This window comes from Camelus bactrianus, chromosome 1 (assembly GCF_048773025.1).
Source record: "Camelus bactrianus isolate YW-2024 breed Bactrian camel chromosome 1, ASM4877302v1, whole genome shotgun sequence".
Lineage (NCBI taxonomy): Eukaryota > Metazoa > Chordata > Mammalia > Artiodactyla > Camelidae > Camelus > Camelus bactrianus.
Window position 1 is genome coordinate 50,750,791 of NC_133539.1, and position 18,765 is coordinate 50,769,555.

Consider the following 18,765-nt stretch of genomic DNA (forward strand, 5'->3'; position numbering starts at 1 on the left):
CAACCCCAAAAGAAAGTAGAAACCACCCACCACAGCTAGGCTTCATTCCTCATTCTTCACACCAACCTTCCCTCTCCTCAACTCCCCCATACCTCCCAACCCCTTCGAATGCCGTCTCTCGACACACACAGACCACGTCACTCCGTCCCCAGATGCGCACTTGCTCTCTCCCTGGCTGCTGCTCCTCCCTACTTTCCCAGACCCAGAGAGGAGAAAGCCTGTTTTCAGTTAAGGCTTTGGTCACACACGGATGCCTTTTCCATTACTCTTGTTTTTCCTCTTGAAGTGTAACATTTCCAATTAATTCTCCACAGGAGAGGAGGCACTGCGTTAACCACCCACACGTGGGCGTGAAGGCAGGCAGGGTCCTTGGAGGCCTGCCCTGGACTGATGACCGCTGACCCCTGAGCAGCCTGCAACAGGAGTTTTCTTCCCTCCGGGGAAGGGAAAGGCAGCCTGTGGACACAGGTTGGGGGCATGTTGCAGGCCTGCCCACTTCTGTGGCTCAGGTCTATAAATGGGACACTCCTCTAAGCAACTTTACTGACCCTCTGACAGCCTGAAAACACTAAATTAATCTTGTCAGAGAGGACATGGAGTTTCTCTTGCTCTGTTTTTGAACCTAGGGGAGAGTTAGAAAATAAGGACCATAACAGACCCACAAAAATCAAGAGGGTCTCTACTTTTCCACCTGCCTCCATAGCATGTCAGTTCCCCCCAAAGTTATGGTAGGGTGTTAAGTGAAAATGTTAGGGGTCCCTTCTGTTCCCCTAAGGAAAGCTTGTATCCCTGCCCACGTGATATAAGAAATCTGGATGCTGAGCAGTCGACTCGACTCGACTCAATCACGAGTCCCCACGGATTAGCCTCACAAAGAGGAGACTCAAATTTGAGCCTCAAGAAAATGAAAGACTGGTGTTTCATGGGTCCTCAAGGTTGGGCAGAACTGTCAAAACTGCATGTCCTTGTGACTGTCAGATTTGGCTGTGACGAGTCCTTGGTGTGGTTTTTGAACTCCAGTGGGGCAGGCATTGTGCTGGGAGCTTGGCGATCACCGATCACTGCGAAGTTCACTGGGGTAGTGATCACCATGGTTTTGTGTTGCACTGGGGCTGCTGGGGGCCAACTCCATCCCTTTGCCCGCTTGGAGCTCCACCTCAGCAGTCCTTGGTACCAGGTTTCGTGGGCTGGAGAGACATCTGATTGATGCTGGGTTTGGGAAAGGGATTGAAGCAGTAGCCCTTCAGGAGTGGGAAGAACAAAAGCTATGGGAACTGGGTTGTGGGAAACAGCAGGAGGAGGCGAGGAAAGAGAAATTTAGTTTGAAGGGAGGAACTGGAGATTCCCATCAGAGTGGAGGCCCAGGGATCTCTGACAAGCAAAGGACACATGCTGTTTATAATCTTAAGTAGGCTTGATTACACCTTGAAAGCTTTGCGGCCTCTCTCCCAGGCACCTGGGTCCAATTATCCAGGGCCTCGTCTACTTAGAAGAGAAGCTGCATCTATCTGACTATGATTCCCAGCCTCACTTCACTCTCTCCAGACTCTCCTCCTCTTTCTGATGTGACTTGAAAGGCATACAGGTGGAAGAGGGCACCCTGCTGTTGACATACACCCTCCAGAATTACATCACTGTTTCATGTTTTACAGCTTGCCTTAAGTTTGATCATCAGCAACTTACTCCTCTGCACAGGTCGTCCTGATCACAGTGCCTGTACACTGAGATGCTTATTTTTTCCCCAGCTTTATTAAGATGCAATTAGCATATAACAACGTGTAACTTTCAGGTGTACAATGTGATGGTTTGATATACATATATATTGTGAAATGATTACCACAATAAGGTTAGTTAACATATTCGCCAACTCACACAGTTGAACTTTTTGTGTGTGGCAAGAACTTTTAAGATGTACTTTCTTAACAACTTTGAAGTATACAATATAGTATTGTTTAATTAACTATAGTCACCGTGACTGTACATTAGATCCCCAGAACTTACCTAATAACTGGAAGTTTGTACCCTTTGACCACCTTCACATTGTTCCTTCTCCACAACCACCAAACTACTCTTTCTATGAGTACAGGTTTTTTTTCTTAGATTCAACGTGAGTGAGATCATACAGTATGTCTCTCTCAGACTTATTTCATTTAACATAATGCCTCATCCATGTTGTCTCCAATGGCAAGATTTCCTTCCTAGAAATGGCTAAATAATATCACATTTTCTTTATTCATTCTTCTATCAATGGACACTTGGGTTATTTCCACTTTCCATGTCTTGGCTATTCTGAATAGTGCTGCTGCGAACATGGAGGTGCAGAGATGTATCTTGGAGAAAGTAATTTTATTTCCTTTGGGTACATACCCAGAAGTGGAGTCCCTGGATCATATGGTAGTTTATTTTTAACTTTTTGAGGAACCTCCATAGTATTTTCCACAGTGGTTGAACCAAGCTACATTCCCACCAACAGTGCACAAGGGTTCCCTTTTCTCTACATCCTCCACAGCATCTGTTAACTCTTGTCTTTTTGATAATAGCCATTCTAACAGGTGTGACGTGATAGCTCATTCATTGTGGTTTTGATTTCCATTTTTCTGATGATTAGTGATGTTGAGTACTGTTAGTCATCTGTATATCATTTTTGGAAAAATGTCTGTTCAGGTCTTTTGCCCGTTTGTAAGTCCCTTTTATTTGGGTTTTTTGCTATGGTGTTGTATGAATTCCTTATATATTTTGATTATTAATCCCTCATCAGACATATTATTTGCAAATATTTTCTCCCATTCTGTCGGTTGCCTTTTCATTTTGTTGATAGTTTTCTTTCCTGTGCAGAAGTGTTTCAGTTTGATGTGGTCTCATTTGTTTGTTTTTGCTTTTGTTGCTTGTGCTTTTGGTGTCATTCCAAAAAAAATCATTGCCAAGACCAATGTCAAGGGGCTTCTCCCTATGTTTTCTTCTAGGAGTTTTATGGTTTCAGGTCTTACATTTCAGTCTTTAATCCATTTCTAGGTAATTTTTGTGAGTCATGTAAAATAAGGTTTCAGTTTGATGCTTTTACATATGGATTATTTAAAGGATGTATCAGGTGATTTAAAACTTTTGGGAAATGGAAAACTAGGTTGGACAATATTCAGTGCCTATTCAATGTGCTCAGACCACAGGAATGGGTGCTTTGGAGAGAAAATAGAGAAAATGTGGTCTTAGATGTCTAGGAGCAACCCTTCCAAAAGGGAAGGCAGAATTCACCCCTGTGGAAAGGATAATTAGATACTTAAACATGGAGACTAATGGGGGAGGGAAGCTGGATCTCCTTTTAATACAGTAGTTAGGGAAAGCTTCTCCAAAAAGATACATTTATGCAAAGACTTAAAGAGTAAAAAACAGCCAGCCTTAGAATGAACAGGTGGAAAACTTTTCCAGGGAGAGGAACCAGAATATGCAAACTCCCTGAGGCTGGAAAGAGTTTGTTCAAGAAAATGAAAGGAGACCACTGTGACTAAAGCTAATTTTAAAAAACATAATGAGATAATATTATACATAAAATTTTGTATACTGCATTTTCATTTAATATAAGATTGTATTTCCTGTGTTATTTTTTTCAGAAACATGAGTTTTAATAACCTACAATATTCCATTCTGTAAGTGTAATATAATACCTTTCAAAAAATACCATTTCCCACTTTTTGCTATTACAAGTAATGGCAGCACAGACAGCTTTATACATAAATATATAAACATACATGTATACATAAATGTTTGTCCCGAATTTATATTTCATGAGGAAAAACTGCCAGTAGTGGAACAACTTTGGTGAATAAACATTTTCAAATCAAACTGCTCTCCAGAAAGTTGGTCTATGTTACTCTTTCAGCAGCAGAATATAGAGTCCATTCCAGAGGCAGTAATAATTTGAGCAGGATTTTAAATGTGAACTATTGAATAGAAATCCTTAATGTGGGAAACAGTTAACTTTAAATTATTGAGAAATGTTAGTGCAGAAGTTGCTTCAAAAATATATAGACCCAAATGCATGGAGCATCAGTATAAGAGGGAGGTATTATCTCAAATCATTACATGGCTTTGGGGAAAGTGTTTATTTGGGAAAAAAATTAAATTATCATCTCCTTACCTTATACCATACACATTCCTGATAGATTAAGGAGGTAAACATAAAAACAAAAAGGTAAACCATAAAAGAACTCTAAGAAAATAGAGGTAGGGCAGGGGGTGGGAAGAGATAGACTGGGATTTTAAAACTGTAGAATAGATAAACAAGACTATACTGTATAGCTCAGGAAAATATACACAAGATCTTATGGTAGCTCACAGAGAAAAAAATGTGACAATGAATATATATATGTTCATGTATAACTGAAAAATTGTGCTCTACACTGGAATTTGACACAACATTGTAAAATGATTATAAATCAATAAAAAAATGTTTAAAAAAGGGAAAAAAAAGAAAATAGAGGTATATACTTACATCATAGGGGAGGAGAAACAAAAAAGAAAGGGAAAGATGGATGGATCTAACTATACATGGATTCAAAGCTCTTTTGTTTCACAAGTTCTGTCAGCATAAATTCATCCTCGGAGACTAGGTACACTAGGTTCTTAATAAATAGCTGACTTGCATTCAGTGCTTGCCAGGCACTTGCTGAGTACTTAATCTGCTTGTTATTATTTACTCCCTGCGGGGTGGATACGATCTTGTACTCTCAACCTCAGGCTCAGAGATGCTGGACTCAAGCAGTTTACAGTAAGCTGAGCTGAGCAGGGGTGATCTTGGTCAAGCTCCCCACACCTTGCCCAGGACCTTCCTGGCCCCGAGACTCTGCTCCTCTGCTCCTCACTCTCCCTTTGCACAGCTTCTTCAGTCATCACCCTGACCTGCTCAGTGGTCACCTGCCCATCGGTGGCAGCAGAAAAGCACATTGTGAGCCCATTCACGTTGAGGCCGAAGACTGCTGTTCTTATGGACGCTGGTCACCGCTCTCTCCTCTACTGTCTAAGCCAACCCAGAAGAAGTCACCATAGAGAAAGAAAATATTATTAGAGCTTGTATCCAGGGATCGACTCCACTGAGCTAAGACAGAAAGTTAATGTGTTTATCAAGAAAGATTACGCTTGTCGGCAAAGAGTGCTTTTCAGGCTGTGAGGATAAACAGAGGGAGTCGCCGGCTGCCTCTGGGCGGGTCCGGGGCAGGGCGTCTGCACAGGGCGGACAGTACGCGCTCCGTCCACCTCCGCGGAAAACAGGCTGCTGACTTTGTCCAGCTTCCAGTCCCGCCCCAGACAGGCCTCAGCTTTCAGCCACAGGCATCTTCCTCCGTGTATTTTTATTACAGGAAGATACTCAAGGATAATTAAGGGAGTGGAAAGAAATGACTTCTCAGAAAAGATTTTAAAGGCTAAATATGTATAATACAGTTAAACAATGACTAACACTGGCCCCTTCCATCCTTGGGAACTCCGTTGGGCCAAGGCATTGTTTAGGCTGGCCTACAGGCCAAGGATCAGGAGATGGCTCACCCTCACGGGGCCTTCATCCATCAGTCACCTCTTCCCCATTTGTTTATGGAAAGAGCACAAACCCAGACGTGGGTTCAAATCCTGTGCTGTGTGGTCTTTAGCAAAATCCTTAACCTAAGACTTAATCCTAAGTCTCAGTGTCATGATTTGTAAAACGGGGACCTAAAGTAACACAGTGGTGCCAGGAACGGTCCAATACTAGGGGCAGTAATAGATTTCTGAGGCTGACTCCTTTGATGAACAGTGGGCCAGGAGGATACCATTATAAGTGACATTGTGTGGCACAGATGGTCACACGGTAGTGGTCCTATCCCTGATTTCATAGGAGGTGAAAATGTCTCCATGGAGGGCAATGCCATGGTAGGTACAATGAGCCAAGAATTTGAAAAACCATGAGGGAAACAGTGCCTACGAAGAGAGTGGAGTCTTATATAATGCTGAGATGTATTGATCCCCTGCAGAGGGATGATGAGAAACAAGGCCATTTGTAAGCAGCTAAGGACTAAATGTGAGAGCCAGAAGGCTTCTTTGGTAGCTTACAAAGATGCATCTAAGAGCAAAAAATAAATCTCATAGTTAAAGTTGCAGAGCTCCAGAGACATTTGAGTGCTCAGCAAGGCAGGTCTGCAATGCTAAAATCAAGGGCCTCGTTGGAAAATACTAGTACCTTGAATCAGCAAGGAATCAATAGGACAGACGCCCCTGAAGATTTTATTCTACAAGTACCGCTTCTTTAAACTTTCAGAGTTTGCAGAGGTGGCTTCCTCCTCGTTAGTCCCTGTGCTGGAAGATGCTGCAGAGGTCCCTCCCCCAGAGGCCACACCCCCCCAAGAACTGCCCCCAATTCCTCTCCTGAATTTAGGCTAATAACTAGGGTTAAACTAGCATAAGTGGATTGGGGAGTTGCTGGGATTAATAAAGGATGAACAAGACAAATAGATGGTCAGCCAACAAGGATGCTGTTTAACATCTGCAATCAAATAAAGTCAAGGATGGAGGAGCAGGAGGCTGAGGGCAGTCATCCTAATAAAAAATCATGATCTCTTGCTCAGTTCCCAGACCTGAGCCTATTTTCAGATCTAGAACACACTGAGTCATGAGATGTGTAACCCACTACTACTATTCTCAGTCCCTCTGTTTATTTCCATTATGAATTTAAATTACACTTCGATGCATAGCTCTGTCACCTGCAGACTATATTTGACTCCTGACTTTGAAAATAAGGGTATTAACACCCTTACCTTTTTCCATCTTCGAGCTTCTATCCTTTGTACTTTTAGGTTGCCAGGGTTGGTAATATTTACATTCTGTTCTTCAACGGCAATGAATTCTTCCATTCTTCATCTGTAGATTAACCCTAAAAGTTCGAAGTCAAGAAACCATGTTAACATTATTATGGCTATGTAATAATTATTCATTATAATACCAAGTGGCTCACAGTGATTATTTCTTTACTTTTTTTAGTGTTTGATTTTTCCTGGAGTTTCTAATAGCCTTTGTGGGATATTTCCCTGCTCCCTTTTTTATTTGCATTTAACAAAACTCCTTGTTTTGATACCACCCACTTGTTTTTCTGGAATAGTTTTCTTCTAGCCCCTTCAGCCTTCCTGCTCTGCTTCTTTAATCTGCTGCACGGCTGTTGTTCTGGGACTGTGCGGATGGCATTTGGATCCATTGTTTTCTGGTTACCATATATTTCTCTCTCTCCCTTCCTCCCTCCCTCACTCCCTTTTATCCTCCATTCTTCTCTCCCACTTCTCTCTCTCTCGTTCTGTATATCCTCAAATGAGATGGTTTGACAAGGTATAGAGTCAGGAAAATAATTTTTCTCACAATCTGAAGACATTGCTCAATTGTTCAATTATTTCTGTTGAGATATCTGATGCTGACTCTGGTCTCATTTGCAGTTTTTTTAAGTGTTCAGTTTTCGTTTCTTGGAAGCCTTTGGATCTTCTGTGCCACCTTGATATTCTAAATTTTCACAACTAGGTGTCTGGATGAGCATCTTTTCCTTCTCCAAGCTTGGTACTCAGTGGGACCTTTAAATATGAGAACTCATGTCCTTCAGTTCTGTGAAATTCTCTTGTTTCTTTTATTTCTCTGTTTCTTACCTTGATATTTCTATTCAGATATAAGAACAATTGGGGTGGTATTTTCTGTCTCTTATCTTTTATCTTTATATACGTTTGTGTTTTAAATTTTACTTTCTGGGAAAATGCCTTTACATTTTATTTCCCAAATCAGAAGGGAAAGTCACTAATGTTTTATTTTTTAGGCAGACAGGGTTTTAAGAGTTTTTAAGTAGCATCCTGTTCTTGTTTGCTTAAGCAATTACAAATCATTGTATTCTCAGAGATATTTGTGAAATCATTCATAAAACAAGACGTAGGTTCTCTCTACAGTTCTGTCTTGATTCTCTGAATTTTCTCCTACTTCTAGTCTTTTCATATTGGTTTCTTTTCATGTTTCTCCTTTATAAGATCTTTGGTTTCTCATTCATATTCAAATATAAGGCAACAGGCAGATAGAATTTAAGCTTTGTGTACACAGGTGAAGCAGATCAAAAGGAAGTATTTCCTCTGGGGGTGAGGGGACAGTAGACAGTCCATTTGCCTTGAGAGACCTAAAGGCCATAGGTGCCAACTTCCACTGTAGTTCCCTTAGCTTTCCACAAAAGTTTGTTCTGTTTCTTTAGAGTGGACCCCTTTCCTTCTCCCATTTGTAGGTACATACCTGGCTACCTGGCACTTTTGCATACAGTTGGGGGGTAGTTATTGAAAGCTGACTGTTACACATACAGAGTCTTGCCTTTTCTCCCTGTATTTAGGCCCCGGCTCTCTCTTGAGGTCTCGGGCTTCTCCAGGGCGCTGCAGGACTGACCGCTTCCTCCTGAGCTGCAGTGATCTCTGTAGGTACACCACCCACCGCCACCCTGTCTCCTCCACACTCTCCATCACTCTCTACTCTTTCATTTACTTGTATTCTTCCACTAGTATGTTGAAGCCTTTCATGCCCTTTTCCATCTTGGTTAAAGAGGGTTGGTAACTTTTTATTATTTTTTTAGTATTATTTAATATATTTTGGGGAAGGAACCCATAAATGTGTGTGCTCGATCAACCACCTTGACCCAGAGGTTTCTATCTTAATGTTATTATTCTCTAAAGCCCCAATTATGGCTTTACTACCACCTAGAACACACATCAGTTAGAAATTAGTATCTCTCATATTCAACTGTTCTCTTAATTCCCACCCACACTATTCAATTCTGACTCTCACTGCATCTCATCTACATTATTACAATTAACTGACTAGTCCTTTAGCTTCTCTACCTTTGCCCACAAACCATAACTCTAATCATATCAATTTCCTCCAAATCGCTAATGCTCCCTAATGACTGTAAAAGAAAACCTAAATTTGTCTACCATTGAAAATTCTCAATAGTCTGTCCTCTAAGCAACTTTATGTCATTTATCAGATTGCATCTTCCTTCTGGAATATCCCTACTGCCCATCTCTCCAGCTCAAAGTCTTATTTTTCACCCTCTTTATTCACACCACAGCTAACATGCTACCTCCTTCTGGAAGACTTCATTGATTTGTCTCCTCCCTCCGCATGACTCTCCCTCAGGCTTCCAGTTCTGGGATCTCCCAGACCACTGGCTGACCCTCTCTCGGAGGATCCATCACCGAGGGCCTAGATGAGCTTCTGAGGGAAGAGACCTGCTTTGTTCACCCATGTCTCCATGACCAAGCAGAATGGCTGGCAGATGATAAGAATTCAGGGATTATTTGTTCAAACAAAATGACTGTATTTGCTTTTCTCTCTTTTTAAGAAGTAGTCCCCTTCAAAGGTTGCCATGCAGACCTCTACCCACTGCATTTAGAGTTTGGTACTTGATAGCATTCAAATATTATTTGGTGAATGATTGGATGTTAGTACTACCTTATTTTTCTCTAGGAAGGCTTTAAAGCCCTGCAACTTATCACCTTAGTATCAACCAGGTAAATCTAATTTATGCTAAAGTGCTAATTGGAAAAGGGCTAAAATTCAGGCTCTCTAGAAGTGAGAGCATTTGAACTGAGGTTGTGAAATCCAGCCTGTATTATTATCTCAAAAGACCCCAACAGTCAGCCATTAGCCTGGCTGGGGCCCCTGCCTACCTGGATATTGGAGCTGGAGAGATGAAAAATCAAGGGGTGAGAGGGAGAGCCAGAGACAGACAGTACCAGTGGGACAGTGTGTAAATAACCAGGCTGCAGCCCTATGAAACGAGGAAGGTGATCACTGTCCAGACAGGCTGGTGTGACTACTGTGGAAGTATTCAGGATGGCGGTGGGTCTAGGGGAAAAAAATAAATCCAAGGGGACAAAAGTGTAAACATGAGTAAATACGGAGAATTATTTTGATCTTTATATTTCCTCTACACGGAGTCTATCAATCATTATTTGTTTGGTTAATTAGGTCAATCTGGGTAAAAGATTGTGCTATAAGTAGACCAGATTCACTAGGTAATAAATCAAGTGCTGTTTCTTGTCCTACACACCCACAAACTCTCTGAGCTGGGCAGATCCTTTTTAATTGGATGTACCTAGAAGGGAACTAGAAGACAGATGCATTAGTATGTTTGTACATTCACGCACACATGTATGTGCACATACACACACACCTTGGATGTTGGACTAGACATGCTTTAAGGGGATCTTTTTTCCTGTCAGTCGTCTTTTTCTTTGCAAGCCAGAAAGAGGTACCCAGTCTTCTCTCCTAAGATGCCTTGTGGCATTCCTTCAACAACCCAGGGCTTAAATCAAAGTTCGTGGCCACTCACAGTTTTAAGTCAGGGGGCTTTTCAGGTAAAGAGCCAAAGAGTCTGGGCTCTGGGGAAAAGTCTGTTGTGCAGGGTGCCTGTGAGGGAAGGAGACTTTCTAGTCTCTCTGCTTTTCTCCCTTGGCTCTTCTAGGGGTGATCTGGCTGTAGGGCCTGAGGGCCTGGAGCCAGGAAAGGCGTTAGCAAATGTTTTCCCTCAGTGTTTCTGAGGGGTTCCTGACAGAGCCCATCAGAGCGGCCTTTTATCACCGCTGCACGCTTTAGTGTGTCTGTCATGGGTCTCAGACAGCGTGTTCCCTGCTGGACTAATCCTGCCTGCATTCATGCTCAGGATGTGGGCCACAGGGAGGGAGAGGGGGGAGTGGTGGGGAGAGAAAGGAAATAAGGTAAGAGAAGAAAAAGAAACTTTGAAAGCACCAAGGAAAAAACCTAGGAAGAAAAAAAAATTTAATTTGCAGGGGCAGGTATAGCTCAGTAGTAGAGTGCATGCTTAGCAAGCTCAAGGTCCTGGGTTCAATCTCCAGCACCTCCATTAAAAATGAGTTAAAAAGTAAACCTAATTACTCCCCCTCCCCCAAAAAAAGTCATTAAAGAAATTAATTTGCAAAATTAAGGGGACAATACAGTTGGGACAAATTAAAGCTAAAAATCTGAAAAGAGAACAAGGGACCGCCCCCTAAAATGGGTAAGCTCGAAGTCTCAGAATGTGAGGGACATTCAACAGAAGAGCAGAGACTCAGGCTCCAGGCTAGTTCTGTCAGAGGTGGTTTATTTTTGTAGAAGATTATAAAGCAGATGGAGCGTTCACTGATTCATCTCTCACTCGGAGCTCATTAAGGAAGGGCTGAGGACGTGCGGGGCACCCCTTCGAGCACAGCTCAGAGAAGTACTCAGTCCTGCCACAGCTTACTTACTCCAAGACCTAGAGGAGGAGATTCAGGGCACCGGAGCCTCAGTTTTACCCGCTGTAAAACCTGTGCCCAAATCACACCTACTAGGAAAGCACTCTGGCATTCCCCCAGTGAGAGAGGTTTTTGAAAGGAAAGGCCTGCTGGGATAACGGCGCCTGCATATCTTACTGCCCAGAGAGCCTCCCCATGCGGACTGGCCGGCCCCTCAGGCTCTCCCGGGAATGCGGTTCTGAGTCTAGTCCCTCAGCTGAGAGACTAGAAGGATGGAGGTATGAGAGCACAGTCACTGAGTGAGCATCTTGAGGACAGAGACTAAATCAATTCATTTCTATTTCCTCTTTGCATGTGAAACCCGATAGTTAAATGCTCAGTTATTTTTGGTCATTGTTTGAGAGGGATCAGGAAAGGCCCCGGAGAAGCCATAAATATGAGCTGGGCCTTGAAGCCTTCACCTACAGGCATCATTTGCCACGCAGAAGGTACTCAATAAAGGAAGCTTACCTCAGGAAGTTTGTGGAGAGAAGACGAGTAAGACAGAGGGACTGAGAAATAATATGTACACTGAGTCAAAGGAACAGAGTTTGCTGAGCATGGCTAGATCAGGGGCTCCCATCCTCATCTGTCTCTAAGAGTCGCTGGAGGAGCTAGTTTTGACTGGCAAAGTCCTGAGGTCTCTACACTCAGAAATTCAGATTCAGTAGCCCTGAGGGCCAGCGGGGATATCTGCATTTTACACAAACACTGCCAGTTTATTTGCTTACAGGTAGCCTGCCAAGCAGGCTTTGAGAAGCGCAGGCTGGGGATGTGGGTGGTGGGGGCAGTGGGAGTGGCTGAGTGTGTGGAAAGATGAGACCAGGGTTGGTTGAGAAGAGTTTGGACTCTGTCCAGGAGGGGAGCCCTCCAGGGTTTCTAAGCAGGGGAGTGACAGGGCCAGATCTGTGATGGAAATCAACTGTTCTTACTAAAGCTCAGGGCATTTTCTCTTTGCTTCTGCTCCATTAGATATCATTGCTTCAAGGGCCCTGAACAAATAACGTTCCATTAAAGCTGCCAGGTTTTGTAGGACCCAGAGTTCTAGTTACCAGTGAAATGCGAAGTTCACAGGCCGCGTTCAGGCTTGCAAGGAGAGGATTAATTAGGTAAAAAGGCAGTTGCACACATAAGTGGGTGTCCACACCCGAGCCTGGCCTGCCGTTTTGGTGCACTCATTCAGGCATACAATACTCTTTTCAGTTCTAAGCGCCACCTCTTGAAACAAGTTAAAAAGCGAGTTCCAAGTGAGATGCCCAAGTGCTGTGTTGTACACAGACTAATGATCAACAGCCTTCTGTTTGTATGGTCCTGGCAACCAGGCTGCGCTCACACTGCTAAGGATGCCATAGAAAAGAATTGCCGTGTCACACATCTGACTACACAGCTAAGTCCTGAAAAATATGTTTTCAGTTAAAAAATAAAAATGATTGCTTTACAGAAATTATTTGTTTCTAAAAATTTATGTCTATGGATTTTTTTAACATTAAAAAATGCCATATGTTTCATTGTGTTGGGACAGTGAAATTAAAATTAACATTTGTAAAGGGTTTTCCCCTTTGAAAAGTACTTTCACATATAACATCTCTACTGATTCTTGAAATAATCTTGTGAGATGGGTATTATTATTACCCCCATTTTACAGATGAGAAAATAAACTCTAAAGCTTCGTGATTTGTTTAAATCAATAAAGCTGGAAATTGTGGCATCGGGAGCCAGGCTCAGGTCTTCTTATGCCAAGAGTCGTGATCTCACAGGGGCTGCAGGGACCCCAGGAATCCAGTGGGAAGGTAGATATGTCAGTTATCCATCTCCTACCTCCACACTGTGCTGTAGCTCAGCTTCACAGCTCACTGCCTCAACATTTTGGTCATTTCAAATATTTTTCACAGAAAGAGTGGTGGGTGAGGTCATGGAAACCGGGTCTAAGTTGCTGGTCAACTAACAAGGTTGCCTATGAGAATGAAACTATAAAGTTAACTCTAATAGACAACCAGACCGAGCCCAGATCACCTTATAGGTAGAATGGCTTCTGAACGCATAAGATGTCTTGACGCGTCTAAGAAAGTGTGTGGCAAGCAGAAAGGGAAGTTGGCCATCATCCCAGAGACAAACGTGGCAAGACTCACTTGAGCTCAACTTAGGGGAAGGCATGGCTCAGGGACTTGGCCCAGGCCAGGTGGCATGGTCAGCTTCACTGTGGTAACAGATGCCCTTCAACATTTAGACCCAAACTCCTAGCCCCCTTGTGATGTATCCATGCTCAATGAAGCAAATCTGAGATTTGACTTCCCTATTTAAGATGTTTGTGGGCTACAAGTGCCCAGGGTCTCCAGGTGACCCCAACCTGGCTCCCGGCCCATGACCCCAACCTGGCTCCTGGCCCCTGACCCCTAGCCAAGCACTCACTGTTTTGAAACATCCAAAGCAAGTCCTGGAGGTGCTGTTCCCAGCTCCAGAACAGGCCTTAACACTTGTGAAGGCCAGCACTAGCCCATGGCTGCTCAAATGGCCCTCTGGTTTTTAAGTGAGTGACTTAAAATGAGAAACTGTGATTTTTTTCCATTATGTTAAAAAAAACCAAAACTACAAAAACATTTTCCACCTCCCAGCTCTGTTGAGCTATTCTGAACTCTCTTCCACCCCACAGTGAATTTTGTTCACTCTCAGAGAACTTCCAACATGCCTTTCCCTGTTTTCTCTCTCATTTCCCTCTCCCTTCTTACCTGTATGGTCCCCACTCATTTTTTCAACTTTGTATTTTACATAACTTTACAGAAAAGTTGCAAAGATAATACAGTGAGTTTTCTTATACCCTTACCCAGTTTCCCTATTGTTATCACCTAGATCTAACAACCAAGTTCAATAATCAAAACTAAGAAACCAACATCCTTACAGAACTGTAAACTATGGACTGTATTTCGATTGTATCAGTATTCCCATTAATGTCCTTTTTCTGCTCCTGAGGGAGGTAAATATCAGCATCTCTGTGTTTCAAATCAAAAGCCCCAAGCTGAGGAGCCAAGCTGTGTCTGTATGCAGCCATTGCTTCAGATCTGGTCAGATCATTATTTTCCATCACTTAAGCAACACAACTCTGTGCAGTCAGATTGGCGGTGCTGTCGATCTATAGGCTCTTAAGATGTTAAACAGCTAGTGAGGGTGGGGTGTGTGGGGCCAGGGTCGAGAGAGAAAGAAATATTACATGCTGGCAGCAGCAGCTCTTCCTCTCTCCTTTTTTTCTTTTCTTCCTTTCTTCAGCAAACAGCTACCCACTACCTACCTTATCCCAGAAGTTGTGCATGGTGATTAAGGCTGAGGACCTCACTTCAAGAGCTTCACATCAAGTGAGGAAAATTGAAAATACACCACAGTGTGAATGGCATCCCCTGTGGATGAGAAACATGACAGCCTGAAATAATTATTGAAGCAGTGCAGGAAGTGCTGTGATGAGGGGTAACACCAAGTGGTGTGGGTCCTTGGTTAACAGGCACCTCTCACATGCTGGGGAGGATAGGTGGGCAAGGAGGACCGGAGGAGCTAACAACTGAGCTAAGCTTTGCAGGTTTGCAGGACTAGTAGGAGTTTCGTGCAGAAATCAGTAAAGGCCCTCCGAGCAAGGGCACCACATACACAAAGGCACAGAGAAATGAACCATCTGGAACATTCTAAGGAAGTTCTATATGCTGAGGGAGTGCATAGGGTCAGGAGTGGGGAATGGTAGGCAGTCATATTGAGGAGATACTTGCTAGGGACTGTGTGAAAGGTTTTGTGTGCTTTGCTAAGGAGTTTAATTTCATCCTGAAAGTGGTGAGGTCACCAAACAATTTCAAGAGGAGGGAGGGAGCAATAGGGCATAATCAGGTTTGCCGTTTCTAAAGATGTCTCCATCGGTAATGTGGAAAACGGACCAGCAATGGAGGCAGATGGGAAGTAGGGACATTAATCAAGAGGCTTTTGTGATGTTCCACATGAGAAATGATGATGGTCTGGATTAGGTCAGTTGCAGAGGGGACTGAAGGCAGGTAATGAATTCTGGGCAGACTTTGGATGTGGCACTGGAGGAGTTAGTGACTATTGAATGAAAAGAGTGATGAAAAAGGAGGCACCAAAAATGATTCGCAGGTTTTTCAGACAGCTAGATTGATCATGCTGTTACTCGCTAAGGCAGTTTAAGATGAACTTTTTTTTGCTTTGCTTCAGACAAATGTAAAAAATAGAGAAAGAAGCAGATTTTTTTTCCTGTTAAATAAGTGGGGCTTTGCTAATATTACTCATATTCATCGAGGAGGGATCAAATATAAGAAAGTTTCACTGCTCCGTGCTATTATTCCTAGACCCTACTATAGAAGAGAGGAGAGGCTTCCAGTCCCAAGGGAGAGTAGAAAGTTGCAGTTTCAGGTAGGTTTGAGTTTGACATGTTCAGCAGTTTCACAGGCGTGTGGCCAGTGCAGTCACACAGAGTCTTGTGCACAGAAGGGCTTCTTGCTCGGCTTTAATCTCTGGAGCCACCATCTTGAAATTCTGTCTTTGAATTTGTGTTTTGTACATGAAGTTCGACTAGACAATGAAGCATACAGTGGAGGACTGGAGTCTCAGCTTACATGCAGCCCTGCCTCCCACTGCCTCCCTGGGATAAGTTCTCAGCCATCCAGTCCTTTGAACCCTGGTGCACCAGCCTGCCCCAGCTACCCACTCCCCATACCTGCTCCTCAGTTGCCCTCTGCCCCTGGTGGGGGCCTGGTCATAAGTGTGGGGAGGGTTGGGGTACAGTGTGTACCCCACTGCATCTCAGAGAAGGGCACGGCAGTGGCTGTCCCCACCCTAGGCCAGCAGGTCCACAGCACTTTCAGTAGACAATTGGACGTGGGCCTCTAGCCCGTCCCCTAGTGTGTCTTGGTGTGGAAGTTACAGCTCCTTGGGGGTCACCTTTCTGCTGTGGATATGGTAAGGGGAGATTGACTTCCTGACTCCTGACTGGGACCCTCCATTTTTATTTTGCCCTGGACTCTGCAAATGTTATAGCCCACCCCTGAGTGTGTTGACCAATGGCAGAAAAGGGTAAGTGGAAATGTTCCAATTCATCATGCATCCTCCAGAATCTGGGTCCTTTCTTGACCTGTCAGAGGAGGAACAAGACATTCAAAGAGGATTCAAAAAGGGTGCAAAGCAGAGACTGGGTCAGGAATGAATCCTGTTGCCATAAACTTTTTGGAAAAGACCCAAGCCCTTTCTTTTTGGGACCAACTGGCCATGGTCCTGACTCTTACTGAGACTCTTACTTTCAGGGGCTGGGCTGCACAGGTACAATAACTTAGAAGTCATTTTTAAAATATACAGCTACTCACAAATGAGTGTGCAAGTAAAACTGGCAAACTCTGAATAAAGCCAATGATTATGTCAGAGTCAATTAAGATATTGTTAAGGTATCTTTGATTAATATGTTGTACTACAGTTAGGCTAGATACCATGCTGTAGTTAGGGGGAAATCTCTGTGTATTATATCTTACAACTCATGGATCTATAATTATCCCACAATAAAAAGTAAAAAAAAATACAGCTAAAAGTCAGTCATATGCTATCATTTCAAACTTGCCATTAGCATCTAAATGCAAAATACTAAATAATAACTATCCAACTTTAAACTTAAGACAAACCAGTCTTTACGTGCTTTAGGTAAGAGCCTGGTTTTGGGTTTCCTAACGTTGATGTCACCTCAGGTGCAGTACCAGTTATTGGTATCCTTTCAACATTCCAGACTACATAGATCCATTAGGCTTCAACTACTGTGACAGAGATCCTTGATTTTATTAATTCTTCATTCAGGTGTTTCTATAGTGGGCACTCACTTTGTGCCAGGTATCATGCTAAGCACTGGGAATGCAAAGATGAAGCAGGAATTGCCTTGGTGCTTGAAAATATTTCAGTCAAGAGAAGTCAGATGGACCCTCAGTTACAATTACAATGCTCAGAGTAGATGCTACAGTAAAGGGAAGAAGGGGGTTCCTTGGAAGGACAAGTGGAGGTAGGGAGGGGAGGTTCAGGCAAATTTTCCAAGAGGAAGTGATGCGAAAGGGAAATCTTAAAGAGGAAGTAGAAGTGAGTGCAAAGGAGAAGAAGGGGATTAAGTTAGAGAAGACAGAAATTGGGTAGGCTGGGAAGCATGAGAACGTGTGATGCTTTGAGGAAGGACCAAGAGATGCTGCAGCACAGGATACAGGTAGGTGGACCACTGGGCAGCCAGGCTGGAGAGGTGGGCTGGACCAGAGCAGGGAGCACTTGTCCCCTTATATCAAGGGACCTAGGAGCCACTCAGAAACTTTAAGGTAATGACAGGACTGATGGTGTCTTCACCTCTCCTGGATAAGTAAGGACAAGATTTATGGATTTTTTTTTTTAAGGGAATGAAGAAATCAGTGGTTGTATGATTCATTGTTTTACTCCTTCCTTATCCCAGGTAGAGGTTCATAAGAAAGGTTCTTCTCCGATGGGGCCCATCAAGCCTCAAATGATTCTATTTCCTAGTTGATGAATCCAATCACTAGAAGGCAAAGAAGATGAAACTGGGTTCGGATTCTGATTTGGAGAGGTAGTGGTGAGACTCCTGCAATGCCATCAGCCCATCATCTCTGTCTTCCTCTCAACTCTCCTTTCTTCCTCGGGGCCTCTGCCCTGCAGGCTGTTCCCCAGAACCCCAAAATTGGGGTGGAGTGGAATTAAAGTGGGGCATAGCTAATTTTCTCTTGCTGTGACTAAAGTCCTAGTAAATCCCCAGTAACTCACGAAGGAGAAAGAAAATAATATACTGGGAGCAAAAGAAGTCAGCACACTACCTGTTTCTAAGCTCACAATGGCAGCTTTGGCATTTGCTTCTGACCTGCTCAATCCCTGGGATGTTAATTCCCCTCCCTGGAAGCATCTCATGGCTAAACACCCTTACAGGATGTGTGAGAAACTCCTTCCCTCTTAAACGGCTGACTGAACAAATTTAACGGAGGCTGTTACCCACTGAGTTTGGAGTCAAAGCTCTGAGGTCTAGTTCTCTTTGAGATTTTGCTTTCATCTGGAGTCTCTCACCCCCTGCCCTCTGCTGCCATCAGCCACACAATATCAAACAGCTGGAGCCTGGCAGCTCCAGGATCCAAGTTTCTCAGCCCAACACGTGAGGGAGTTTGGGGCGGGGGGGAAGGATGGAGGGAGTTGGCGAAGGTAAGGGTTTCATGAGGGACTAAATGGGGTCTGTGCTTGCTTCAGAGACTCATATCTTGGAAAAGTGGAGTCTCAGGACTCAGTGTCAATAGACAGATTCCATTTGTCTGAGGCTTAAGGAGTGTGCAAAATCAAGCATGCTGCATGGGGCACAGAAATGGCCTTGGAATACCCTATTTCCTACTTCTCTGTCCTAGCTTCACCTCTGACTCACACTTTTACTACTATAGCTACCACTTATGGAGTGCCCACCAAG